Source organism: Triticum dicoccoides, chromosome 6B, assembly GCF_002162155.2.
Source record: "Triticum dicoccoides isolate Atlit2015 ecotype Zavitan chromosome 6B, WEW_v2.0, whole genome shotgun sequence".
Taxonomy (NCBI): domain Eukaryota; kingdom Viridiplantae; phylum Streptophyta; class Magnoliopsida; order Poales; family Poaceae; genus Triticum; species Triticum dicoccoides.
This window is the reverse complement of record NC_041391.1, coordinates 469,950,334-469,963,092: the sequence shown is the minus strand read 5'-3', so window position 1 is coordinate 469,963,092 and position 12,759 is coordinate 469,950,334.

Genomic DNA, 12,759 nt, shown 5'->3' with positions numbered 1-12,759 from the left:
GCTTATGATCTTACATGTAATTATTATGAGAGAGGAAAATATGGTTGTAGAAATTTTCATGTTACTAAATTACCTCTCTTCATGTTGAGATTGCTATCGTCTTCTTCCTTGCATATGCTAGTTTCTGCTTGCCTTGATAATTTGTTTGCTTATAAAAAACCTATGCATAGGAAGTATGTTAGACTTAAGTGTGTTTGTCACATGTTTTATGATGCTCTCTTTATGCTTCAATTCTTGTCTTTCATGTGAACATCATTGAAATCTCACTTCCGCAAGTTACCGTGAAGGGATTGACAACCCCTTTATCGCATTGGTTGTGAGGTTCTTGTTTGTTTGTGTAGGTACGAGGGACTTCTGTGGAGCCTCCTACTGGATTGATACCTTGGTTCTCAAAAACTAAGGGAAATACTTGCGCTACTTTGCTGCATCACCCTTTCCTCTTCAAGGCAAAACCAACACAGTGCTCAAGAGGTAGCATGAAGTCAAAGCATTTGAATTCGTTTCTCTGTTTTAATAAGATCTACAATCATCATTATTGTCAATTTAAACCATCGTTTGTGTATTATCTTCACAGCACACCACATGATTAGTCTTGAATTACATATGAACTATGTGTACTATACGAACTCGAACTCAATTTTTTGAATCCACTTTATGTTGAATTCAAATCACAGTAAATTTCAAGCTCTAGCTAGATCTTCATAATCTAAACCATGTCTCATATGTATAATGCGTTTATCACATTATGTATGGTGCCCCGCCCCCTGCGCCTATAAGTATTTACATGTGAGTTGCAAACACCACACATTACCACAAATTCAAATAAAAAGTGAGAATGTTCGATATATAGTATTGTTTAGATTGTTCGATATTTAGTTGTAAGCTGCAAACGCCACACATTATCACAAATTCAAATAAAATGTGAGATTGTTTGATGTATAGTATGGTTTAGATTGTTCGACATTTAGCTGTGAGTTGAAAATGCCATGCATTATCACATTATGGTATAACATGTGCAAAACCACAACACGCGTATCACCGCTATATTCATGCATGCATATGTTTAAAACACTATGATCTCCTATTCAAATATATGAATCCACTTTCACATCAAATTATGATCTTTGTTAGTCTCTTACACCCACACAATCCTCTAACCTTTGTAGCTACCACTAACTTTCACTCTTGCATGCACATGCCCTCCTCGCCCTCCCCCTCCCTCAGCATTCTATCCATCACGCACATTCATTTTTTTCTTTAGGTCGTTCTCCCACAGTCTCCACGACTCCTTTCCGACACACACCGACCGATAAACCTCTCCAGCAATGTCTGCCTACAACATACACATGCACCTTAAATCTCCTCCTTTATGTGTCCTTGCCTCGTGTCTCTCATACGGTCCCACACGTGTAAACTCTCACCCCTCTCTTCATCGATCTCACAACCGCACACTCCTCCCCCTATATAGCTAGTAGATGGGCCTCTCGCACCACCTCCTAGCTCCATTCTCTCTGTCTATCCATCTCGCTGGGCCTTATTTGCCTCTAACAAATGGACGTACACCGACCTATCTCCCGCTATACATATAGCTAGCTAGGTCCTTATAACCCGTTTTTCCCCACGCGTCGATCGATCTACCTCATTAGTTATGTCTCTCCCTTCCTCCAACAAACAACAATTGATCTACCGATCTAGTTAGGTTTGCTTACCAAACACATGGTTCCCCTTCATCATCCATGGATGCGTCCCGACAGATCTATCATGCACAGGCACACACAAAAACACATCCCCACTCTTATTGATAATATTGCAGTTCCACCCTCAGTTTGTCTACTAGGCCTATCCCACCATCTTCGAGAAGCAACTCCATCACCCATCCAACACTCTACCCCTCTCCCACCCTCTCCTCTCTCTCTCTCTCTCTCTCTCTCTCTCTCTCTGTTCCATCCTATTTCCCGTCCTTCAGTTATGTATGGATGTCGACCAATCTCCCTCAAGACATAGCTGGGTCTCTCCTTCTCAACACATATACGAGTCGTTCTACCTCTATAGTTAAGACTCTGCCTACCCCTCCCCCACCCCCTCCCACACACACACACTGATACATCGAGCGCCCTAGTCATGTCTCCCAGCCACACACAAAACTTGACATGTGTCCTCTGACGTTCCGGTAGGCCAGTCACCCTATATCTTTGACTTGCACACACACACACAATTTCGATGGCTCTCTTCATTGATCCGCACCCACCCACTTGATCCTCTCTTTGACTCTATCGATATCTATGACCCCTCCCTCTCTTCTCCTGGATCACCCGGCCCTCTATATATGATATGGATAGGCCTCCATTTCACACACATTGCATGCAAAATTTTGTTTGAGATGTCATCACCACATATTCCCACAAATACATTCACGAAATAACTCACGAACGCACATGCCATCTGTCTAGGTTTGTATCTCTCTCACACACCCACGTAGGTGGGGGACATGCACGAAGATAAGAGGTGCACTCATGGTGCACGTACTCCCGTCTCTTTCCCAACCACACCTGCGCGGGTACACGGTGGAGCTCATTTCTATACGAAAAGGCAGCCCACGTGGTAATTTGACACGTGTACTGGTTGTCCACTTGATGCAGGGAGGATCGTCTACCACGGGTGAACAAACAAATTGCGACTTGATGCGTTATGTTAAAAAAGAGGCAAACCATGTGGGGCCTACCTTAGAGGCAAGGCTCTATACACTGGAGTACTTTTGATGTGTCCCGTCAACTCGCAGAACGAGGAGAAGCTTTCTTAGTACACCGTCTCCCCCGCCCACAGGTGCGGTGGCTCACAAGACGAGGTGAAGCTTGCTTACTAGTAGTAGGACTACTGTACGCCTTACGCCCGCTCCCTCGCCCACGTGCGCGGTGGCTCGCAGGACGAGGAGAAAATTTTACTACTCCCTCCGTTTACTCCTCATCCCTACTGCCTTGGTTAGAGAGATTATCATATTTTTTGGAATATATACGTCCTTTAGTAGATTTCAATATGAACTACTAGTACATACTCCAAACATTGATGTATATCGACGCATTTTAGAGTGTAGATTCACTCATTTTGCTCCGTATGTAGTCCATATTGAGGCCCTGTTTGGTTCATAAGTCCTAGGACTTTTTCTAATCCCAACTAAAAAGTCCCTACTCCTTAAAAAGTCCCTCCCTATTTGTTTTCAGGCACTAAAAAGTCCCTAGTCCCTCCCTAGAGGTTATTGAATGACCATGTTACCCCTAGTATACAGAAAAATAACAAACAAACAACACCATGGGGCTGCGGGGCGATGGGTGCAGGGAGGGGCATTGTTGGAAAAGTCCCAAAAAAGACTCTCCTTGAGAGTCTTCTTCATTAAGTCCCGAAAAGCAAGTTTTAGTCCCTAGTAGTCCCTCCTGTTTGGTTAAAAAGTCTCTAAGAGGGACTTTTTCTAGTCCCTACACTAAAAAGTCCCTGGAAACAAACACCCCCTGAAACGGACATAATAGTATGCACTCTCCTTCGCCCCTCGACCCTCGCCCACATGGTGGACGTGCAGCAATTCATTCGATCTCATATAGCCAGAACGATATATACTGCAGTACCATTATTGCTCGACTTCCCGAAGAGGCGAAGAGCCAATCGCATCGTTAATATTTTGGAGATGCCAAGCGCAAGGTTTATAGGAGAATGAGTAGTAGGTGTCGCATCATTTATAAATAAAGTTTTTTTTCTTCAGTGGCATGTACGCAATATGATAGGTTCATATGGAGAGAAAAGGAAACCGCTCCACTATATATAGTTAGGACGGGCCAGCCTACACGCTTGCTTGCTGGGGTTGCTCTCTTCACGCTCTCTCGCACAAAACGACTGTGGCCACATCTGTAACATCCCGACGGATCACGTCTGCCGGGGGAAGGGGTGGATGCTTAGTGTAGATGCAGTCGCCGTCGCCGACGGGAAAACCCACTGTCAGCACGTCCCGATTAGGGGTCCCCGCCGTTCTCTCTCACAAAGCCGGTGAGGTTGCCTTCGTCCCTTGCTCACTGCCGCGACGTGGGCAGTTGCCGCCTCCTGCCGCCCTTCTCAGGGTTGAGCTACGTCCCGACATCCCTCAGGTACAACTCCTTTATAGCCGGCTTGCACCACTGCTCCAGTTGCCCACATCACTCCATGTGGATATTTCTCTACTTCTTCGGCCCGCACATACCTCTACTGGCTTCTACGTACTGTATTTGTGATGAGTTTATGTCTCATCAACTAGTCCCAGTAATCTTATTCTAATCACGCTTCTTCAATTTCTTTGCCACAAGGATGCTCATCTCGATTTTGGTGAAACTGCACAAAATGATCCGATGGTCAAAAGGTTGCAAACTTCATTTCTTAGGAAGCTCGAACGTTGCCAGCAAATTAAAGCCTGGTTAGGGTTTACGTATCAAGGGCTAGGGACTGCATGGATCATTTTTTTCTTTAGCTGCCTCCGTTCCAAAATAAGTGTCAACTTTAGTAGTAGTACAACTTTGTACTAAAGTTTGCATAAAGTTGAGACACTTATTTTCGAACGGAGGGAGTACATATTTGCTATAATCTGTCAATCATTGAGATGCAATAGCATGCATGTTAGTCTCCTTTGTATTTGATGAAATGTTGCAACGGGCAACCTTGGACGCAAGATACATGTAACAGAAGCTAGAAGCTTCATAGCATTGTACAAATTTATCTCATTGATAAATTACAATACGTACTATACTAGTACTTCCTCCGTTCCTAACTATAAGTCTTTGTAGAGATTTCACATGCAGATGTATATAGATGCATTTTAAGTGTAGATTCATTCATTTTGTTCTGTATGTAGTCCACCTAGTTTAATCTCTACAAAGACTTATATTTAGGAACGGAGGGAGTACTATGTAAAGAGTTAGGTGTCGCACGGTGTCCAGAAAATATGGTGATAGTGTGAGGTGGGCCATGTAATCACTGAGCCTGCGTGTTTTCACTGCTCTTGCACTCCTCCACTGTAAGAATGGAGAAAATTGTAATCTCGTAGTACCTCCTTTTGCCGAAAGCGTGGGACATCCAGCAGTCCTACCACCTCAGTAATAATGACCAATGAGCCGTCAAATCACATAGACCTAGCAGTAAGTTGGACAGACGAAGCAACCATCACTCCTGAATCCTCTTCTCCCTTCAATGCAGGCGCCAGTGAGAGGTCGCGTCTGCTCTGCCCAGGCATGAATGCGGCACCAATTCTTTTGAGCGGTGAGGGAGTCCTGGATTAGGGGGTATCCGGACATCCGGACTATATACAACGTCCGGACAATTGGAGCGTGAAGATACAAGACTCAAGACTCCGTCCTGTGTCCGGATGGGACTCTCCTTTGCATGGAAGACAAGCTTGGCGATCCGGATATTGTATTTCCTTCCTTGTAACCGACTCCGTGTAAACCCTAACCCTCTCCGATGTCTATATAAACTAGAGAGGTTGGTCCTTAGAAGGTCGATCACAATTACAATCATAATCATCATAGGCTAGCTTCTAGGGTTTAGCCTCTACGATCTCGTGGTAGATCTACTCTTGTACTACTCATATCGTCAATATTAATCAAGCAGGAAGTAGGGTTTTACCTCCATCGAGAGGGCCCGAACCTGGGTAAACATTGTGTCCCTTGCTTCCTGTTACCATCAGCCTAAGATGCACAGATCGAGACCCCCTACCCGAGATCCACCGGTTTTGACACCGACATTGGTGCTTTCATTGAGAGTTCCTCTGTGTCATCGCTGCAAGGCTCGATGGTGCCTTCAATCATCAACAGCACGGTCCAGGGTGAGACTTTTCTCCCCGGACAGATCTTCGTGTTCGGCGGCTTCGCACTGCGGGCCAATTCGCTTGGCCATCTGGAGCAGATCGACAGCTACGCCCCTGGCCACCCGATCAGGTTCGGAAACCTGAACTACATGGCTGATATCCGCGGGGACTTGATCTTTGATGGAATCGGGCCTGTGCCAGGAGTGTCGGGCAGTCATGATAAGCACGCCCTAGACCTATTGTCGGACAGTGCTCGGGATATTACCCCTGTAGTAGTCCCAGACCTAGATCCGGAGCAGACTGCGTGGCCCAAGGACGGGTGGATGGACCCCGCCCCGCAGGCCGCACACTCATCGGCGTTGGAGCCGAACACAGGCCTCACTTCTAAGGAAGCCTGTGACTCCGGACCCCTAGACTCGTATCCGGTTGTAGGTTCCAGTCCGCGCGCTCCCGAGCCCGCCGAGCCTGGTCGGGCTCCGGTAATGGAGTTTACCGCCGCGGATATCTTCCAGCACTCGCCCTTTGGCGACATGCTGAACTCATTAAAGTCTCTCTCTTTGACAGGAGACTCTTGGCCGAACTATGTTTGGCTCGAGTGGGAAGCAGGCGATGAAGGAATTCGTTGCCCACCCACCACCCACTTCATTGCCACGGTTGATGATTTAACCGACGTGCTTGACTTCGACTCCGAAGGCATCGACGGTGTGGATGACGATGCAGGAGAAGATTCAGAATCTCTGGGGCGCTAGACTACCACCTCGTCACATGATATATACATGGTGGATACACCCAAGGAGGACGACGATGACAATCTGGAAGATAAAACCCCCGGGCAAAAGCCAAAACGACGGTGTAGACGCCGTTCAAAGTCAAGCAACAGTAAAAATAGCGACAAGAGCGCCAGAAAGATCGACATACCAGTCAACTCCGAAGGCAACAACGACCACATGGACCCAGCGACGGAGCAGGATGAGCCAGGTCACACCGAACCCAGTTCAGAGCAGACGCCCGATCACAATGATCCCGAGGGACGAGTTCATCAAACCGACCCAGGACAAGAACACAGTCCGGACGATGATGCATTCATCATCCCGGAAAAACGCGCAGAATGAGATAACCTCCACAGAAGGCTTATGGCCACAACGAGAAGTCTAAAGAAGCAGAAGCAATGGCTAAAAGCCACACAGGAAACACTCAATCGTAGATGGAATAAAGTGCTAGACACTGAAGAAAGATACGGCGACGATCGCCATACAAAGAGCTACCCAAAACGCAAGCTACTGCCAGAATTTGACGACGAGGCCGTTCCACCAAAGAATAACACTACCAGGAGGCCAGACGTACCGCTTCATAACCACAACAGAGCGGCTACCAACGCCGCGCATGATCTACGTCAGCACCTGGATAAGAAAGACGGCGCGGCCCGATCCAACTACGGATCTAAAGGACACATCCCGGCGAGGGACTATGGTCACCAAAACGAACACACCAACCAAATACCTGTTCGGAATAAACACCGGACACAACAACAGTCGACGGCATGCCACAACACGTCCAGATACAGAGGGGCTGCTCACCCCCTGTGCTTCACCGAAGAAGTACTAGACCATGAATTTCCACAAGGTTTTAAACCTATGAACATAGAGGCATACGACAGAACGATAGACCCAGGGGTCTGGATCAAGGATTTTATCCTGCATATTGACATGGCTCGTGTGGATGACCTCCACGCCATCAAATACCTTCCCCTCAAGTTGAAGGGACCATCTCGACACTGGTTGAAGAGCCTCCCCGAAAATTCAATTGGGAGTTGGGAGGAACTCAAGGATGCTTTCAGGGCCAATTTTCAAGGAACTTATGTCCGACCTCCGGATGCGGACGATTTAAGTCACATAATCCAACAGCCCGGAGAGTTCGCCCACAAGCTTTGGAACAGATTCCTCACTAAGAAGAATCAAATTGTCGATTGTCCGGACGTTGAAGCGTTAGTGGCATTCAAACACAGCATCCGCGACGAATGGATTGCCAGACACCTCGGCCAAGAAAAGCCAAGGACAATGGCAGCCTTAACAAGCCTTATGACCTGCTTTTGTGCGGGTGAAGACAGCTGGTTGACCCGTAAAGGCACGAGCGACCCAAGCACATCCAAAATAAGGGACAACAACGGGAAGCCACGGCGTAATAAAAACAAACGCCAAAACAAGGAAGAGAGCCTGGACAACACAACGGTCAATGCCGGATTCAGGGGCTCTCGACTCGATCAGCAAAAGAAGCCATTTGAAGGCAGTAAAGAGGGACCGTCCGGTCTGAACAGAATCCTGGACAGACTGTGCCAAATTCATGGCACCCCTGACAAACCTGCGAACCACACGCACAGAGAGTGCTGGGTCTTCAAGCAGGCCGGCAAATTAAATGCCGAACACAAGGGAAGGGAAACACCAAGTGAAGACGAGGATGAACCTTGCCAGCCGAACACTAGGGGACAGAAAAATTCCCACCAGAGGTTAAAACAGTAAACATGATCCACGCGACTCACACATCCACGAGAAGGTACGAACGCGCGCTCAGAGACGCGTACGATATAGAGCCCATCGTACCCACACCTAACTACTGGATGTCTTGTCCGATCACCTTCGATCACACGGACTGCCTAACTAGTATTCGGCGCGGAGGATCAGAGGCCTTGGTGCTTGACCCAATAATCGACGGATACCGTCTCACCCACATCCTCATGGACGGCGGCAGCAGTCTCAATTTAATATACGAAGACACTGTCTGCAGGATGGGGATAAACCCATCCAGAATTAGCCAAAGCAACACCACCTTTGAAGGGGTGATACCAGGCGTTGAAGCCTACGGCAGGGGCTCCGTCGTACTAGAGGTAACATTCGGCTCCCCAGGCAAGTCCAGAAGCGAAGAACTACTCTTCACAATCGCACCCTTCCAAAGCGGCTGTCATGCATTGCTCGGAAGAACGGCCTTTGCCCGCTCCAACGCATTACCGCACTATGGATACCTTACACTCAAGATGCCCGGTCCACGTGGCGTCATCACCGTTAACGGAAACACAGAGCGCTCTTCACGCGCAGAGGAACACGCGACGGCCCTAGCGGCCGGACTATAAGCGGCCTCCAATATCAGAAAGCATGACTGGTCATTAAGACCACAAACACGGTTAGACGAGTCCGGCAGCCCGGATGAAACTGAACCAGGGTACCGTATATGTAATCCCATAGAGGACACCAGGGGCTATAAATATTTAATATATCCCCACACTTGGCTCAACCTTATTGGCAGGCCAACGTCTTACGCTTTTACTATCCATCGCATACTTACGTTGTACTCTCTTAGACGAGTTTTATCTTTTACAGACAACATTCGCGCAATACCCTTCCAGGATACAACACAACGGAGACAAAGGCGCAGACGTGCAGTAGGGCCCCGCTCAAAAGGTTTCTCTTTAGATTAAGCCCCTGTGTAAACCTTTTCTATTGCCTCTTGTTGTTTAAACATCCCATGGGTTCCATACCCACAGAGGATACTGCCGTTATTGTCATTTCGCCACGACAGACTAATGCACGTCCCTGGAAATACAAGGTTCATAATGAATGGGCATTCTTCAGCCCATTTTCTGTTATAAAGTCTGAATACCTTCGGGAGTGTTCGGCATCACGAGTTTGGACTTATATGCATCAGCTCCGAATCATGTCTTTGGTCAAATGTTGGGTTTGCCCGGCTCCTGGGTTTGCCGCCTTACATTTCGTTCTTATCGGCTAAGGCGGCCAAAGGAGAACTACTGCGATTGAGCCCTGGTTATTCCGGATGAGCACCTCAGTAGAGAAAGCCGAAAACTGACTGTCATGATACAACGCGAGACTGTTCAACCACTCGAAGACCTACCGGAATCTTTAGGATTACTCCACATTAACGAAGGGCCGTTTCCCGGCCATGTACATATGCACCCGTATTCGGATGCACGCAAAAGTACTAGGGGCTACATAGTAGCCCCACTGTCAAACTCCAATGGCTAAGTGAAAGTGTTGAAGCTATATAGTCCGGTTGCCTAGTTCAACGTGCGATCACCTCCTTAATGGACCAAGACGTTGGAACAAGTGTGATTATGCATATTTTTCGTGAACACCCCCGTATTGTATGCGTGGGGGCTGAAGCCAACGACTGCTAACTTTCAGAATTACATATAGACATAAAAACGGCCGCACAAGAGGCACACATAATACTCTCGGGCACAAAGTATAAATATAGCCTCATAACCAAAATAACATTGTTTTTACAATGATTGGATTTGTCACTCGAACAATACATTCTTCAAGCACTGCGTCCCTATTAAGCGGGAACCTTCTGTTGCCTGCTCCAAGTAGTGCTCGGCCGAATACTGGCCTCCCGCCAGATACTGGGTCGCTACAATGGTGGCCTCCATATCTGTCCAATAGGCTTTAACGCGGGCAAGAGCCATTCGTGCACCCTCTATGCACGCCGACCTTCTCATGGCGTCGATCTGAGGCACGGCCCCAAGGAATTGTTGCACCAAACCAAAGTAACTGTCCGGCTTAGGCCCCTTCAGCCAAAGATGGTCTATTACAGACCGCATTGCAAGCCCGGACAGCCTATGAAGCTCCGCTACAGTAGCCATCTTCTCGCTTAATGGCAGCGGGCGCGCGGGAGCATTGAATTGCGACCAAAAAAGCTTCTCCACTTCATGATCACCTTGATCCTCAAAAAACTTGGCTGCATCAGCTGTACTCTTCGCCAAGTCCGCATACGCGTCTGCAGGACTCTAGCGTCCATCCAGGGGAGCATACTTTGGATCCAAAAACTTCGTCCGCAGTAAGTAGGAGCCCCCAGTCGCGATTTTACCGGCCTGTTGAAGCTCCTCCCGCACACCCCTGACCTCGGTCCGCATCTCCTTGGTGGCATTAAGTGCCCTGTTCAGGTCGGCCGCACTAGCCTTATTCTACTTTTCAAGGAGTTCATACCGGTCGGCGGCATTTTTCAACTCCACAGCCATTTTGGCTATCTTTTCCTCGCTTCGGCGATGAGCAGCCTATTCGGCTCTCAATTCTTCGGCCGCCTTTAGGGCAGCCGCATTGCTAGCCCGAGCTTGTTCCTTGGCCTGGGCAAGTTCCGCCCTCATGGCTTCCACGGCAGCAGCACCATCTGCATTACAAACACATCGCATTCATATTATGCCCCTCTCATATTTTCCTATACAACATAATAAGGAAAGCAGATCACATACCATGTGACTCGTTCAGCCGCTCGTTCACCAGCGTGATATCGGCATCAATAGATCCGATCTGCCTCCTTAGCTCAGCAACTTCAACGGACTGGTCGGCTGCCGAACCCTTAGATACCTACGCATATGTACAGTGCAATCATTACTATATGATCCCCTGTTTGCCGCCTAGGGCGCGCAACCAGAGTCTCAAGGGCTACTATCCATATGGAGAACACCTAGTGCGTGCCGCACAGCCAAAAAATAGTGCATTTTTCACTACATACCTCAAAGCCTCTGAGCAGGCTCGTAAATGCTTCATTCAAACCGCTTGTAGCGGATGAAATCTTCTTGAGCACCGTGCTCATTAATGAGCGGTGCTCCTCCGAGAGCGCAGCTCGCTCCAGAAGGCTTGTCAGTATGTCCGGCCGGACATCGAACTGTGCTGGACCCTTCTCATCGCCCCCCGTGGGAGCCAAACGCTCTGGGCTCAGGGCGGCTGACGTATTAGCTTCCGGCTTTGGCAGATCCGGACTCCTCCGTGACTACACCTCAGTGTCGCCCGCTTCATGAGGCGGAGAGGTGGGTGGGGTCTCGCTCTCCATCATCTCCGAAGGAAGATCCCACGAAGACGAACTCTGTTGAGAAGAGCTGCTAGCCGGACTGCAAAAGACGGATCCTGGTTATTGATCTCGGAGAAATGCAGTACCTTCGAATTAACGATTAACTTGCAGCTTGGTTGAGGGCTGGCCCGTTGGCGGGCATAATGTGGTGAAGACGCTCGTCGGGGCAGAGCCCCCCGGGGACACTTTCTTCCCCTATTTGGGCATCTCCATCTCCAAGTCTTCGGAGGCGGCCCTTTTCTTCCCGCACGGGGAGGTGGCCTCGGATTCCCCTCCCCGACTATCCTCCCTTGGGGAGGAATCAATTCCCCCAGTCCGGATGCGCAGTGTGTGAAGTTCGGCTTCATTGTCCTTTCCTTTGTCTTTCCTTGAGGGCATTTTGCTGAGCACCTGGCCAAGCATCTTGGCAACGGTTGGACCAGGCGAGCCTTCGGGAAGTGGCGCCAGACACCTGATTCTCTCTGCCTTGCTGAGCCATTCCTTGCCGTGGAGGGTTGTCAAAATAATGACTATGACAAATAAAAACAAAGTGTCTGGCTTTCAGGTTACTTACTTGGGCATCTAGGCGATTGCAGCTTAGGCCCGCATCCTCGGTGGTGTCCGGACACTTTACTTGTGGTCCGAAGAATAATTTACACATCCCTTCGAGCTTCAGGCCGAAGAAGTGCTTAATAGTCCGTGGACCCTCTGGACTGAACTCCCACATCCGGAGAGGCCGGCGTTTGCATGGCAACATCCGTCGGATTAGCATTACTTGAATTATGCTGACAAGGTTAATGTCCTTCTCAAGAAGCTCCCGGATACGGCTCTGCAGTATTGGAACATCACTGGCGGGGCCCCAATTCCGTCCTACGTTGGTCCATGACGCCAATTGTGACGGAGGGCCTGAGCGGAACTCGGGGGCGGCCACCCACTTTGTGCCTCTGGGAGCCATAACATAAAACCACCTCCGTTGCCATACATCAGATACTTTTGGGAAAGAACCCTCTGGCCAAGGGGCACCGGCGTTCCTGCTTATTATGGCACCTCCGCACTCTACGTATCGCCCCTTGATCATCTTCGGCTTCACATTGAAGGTCTTGAGC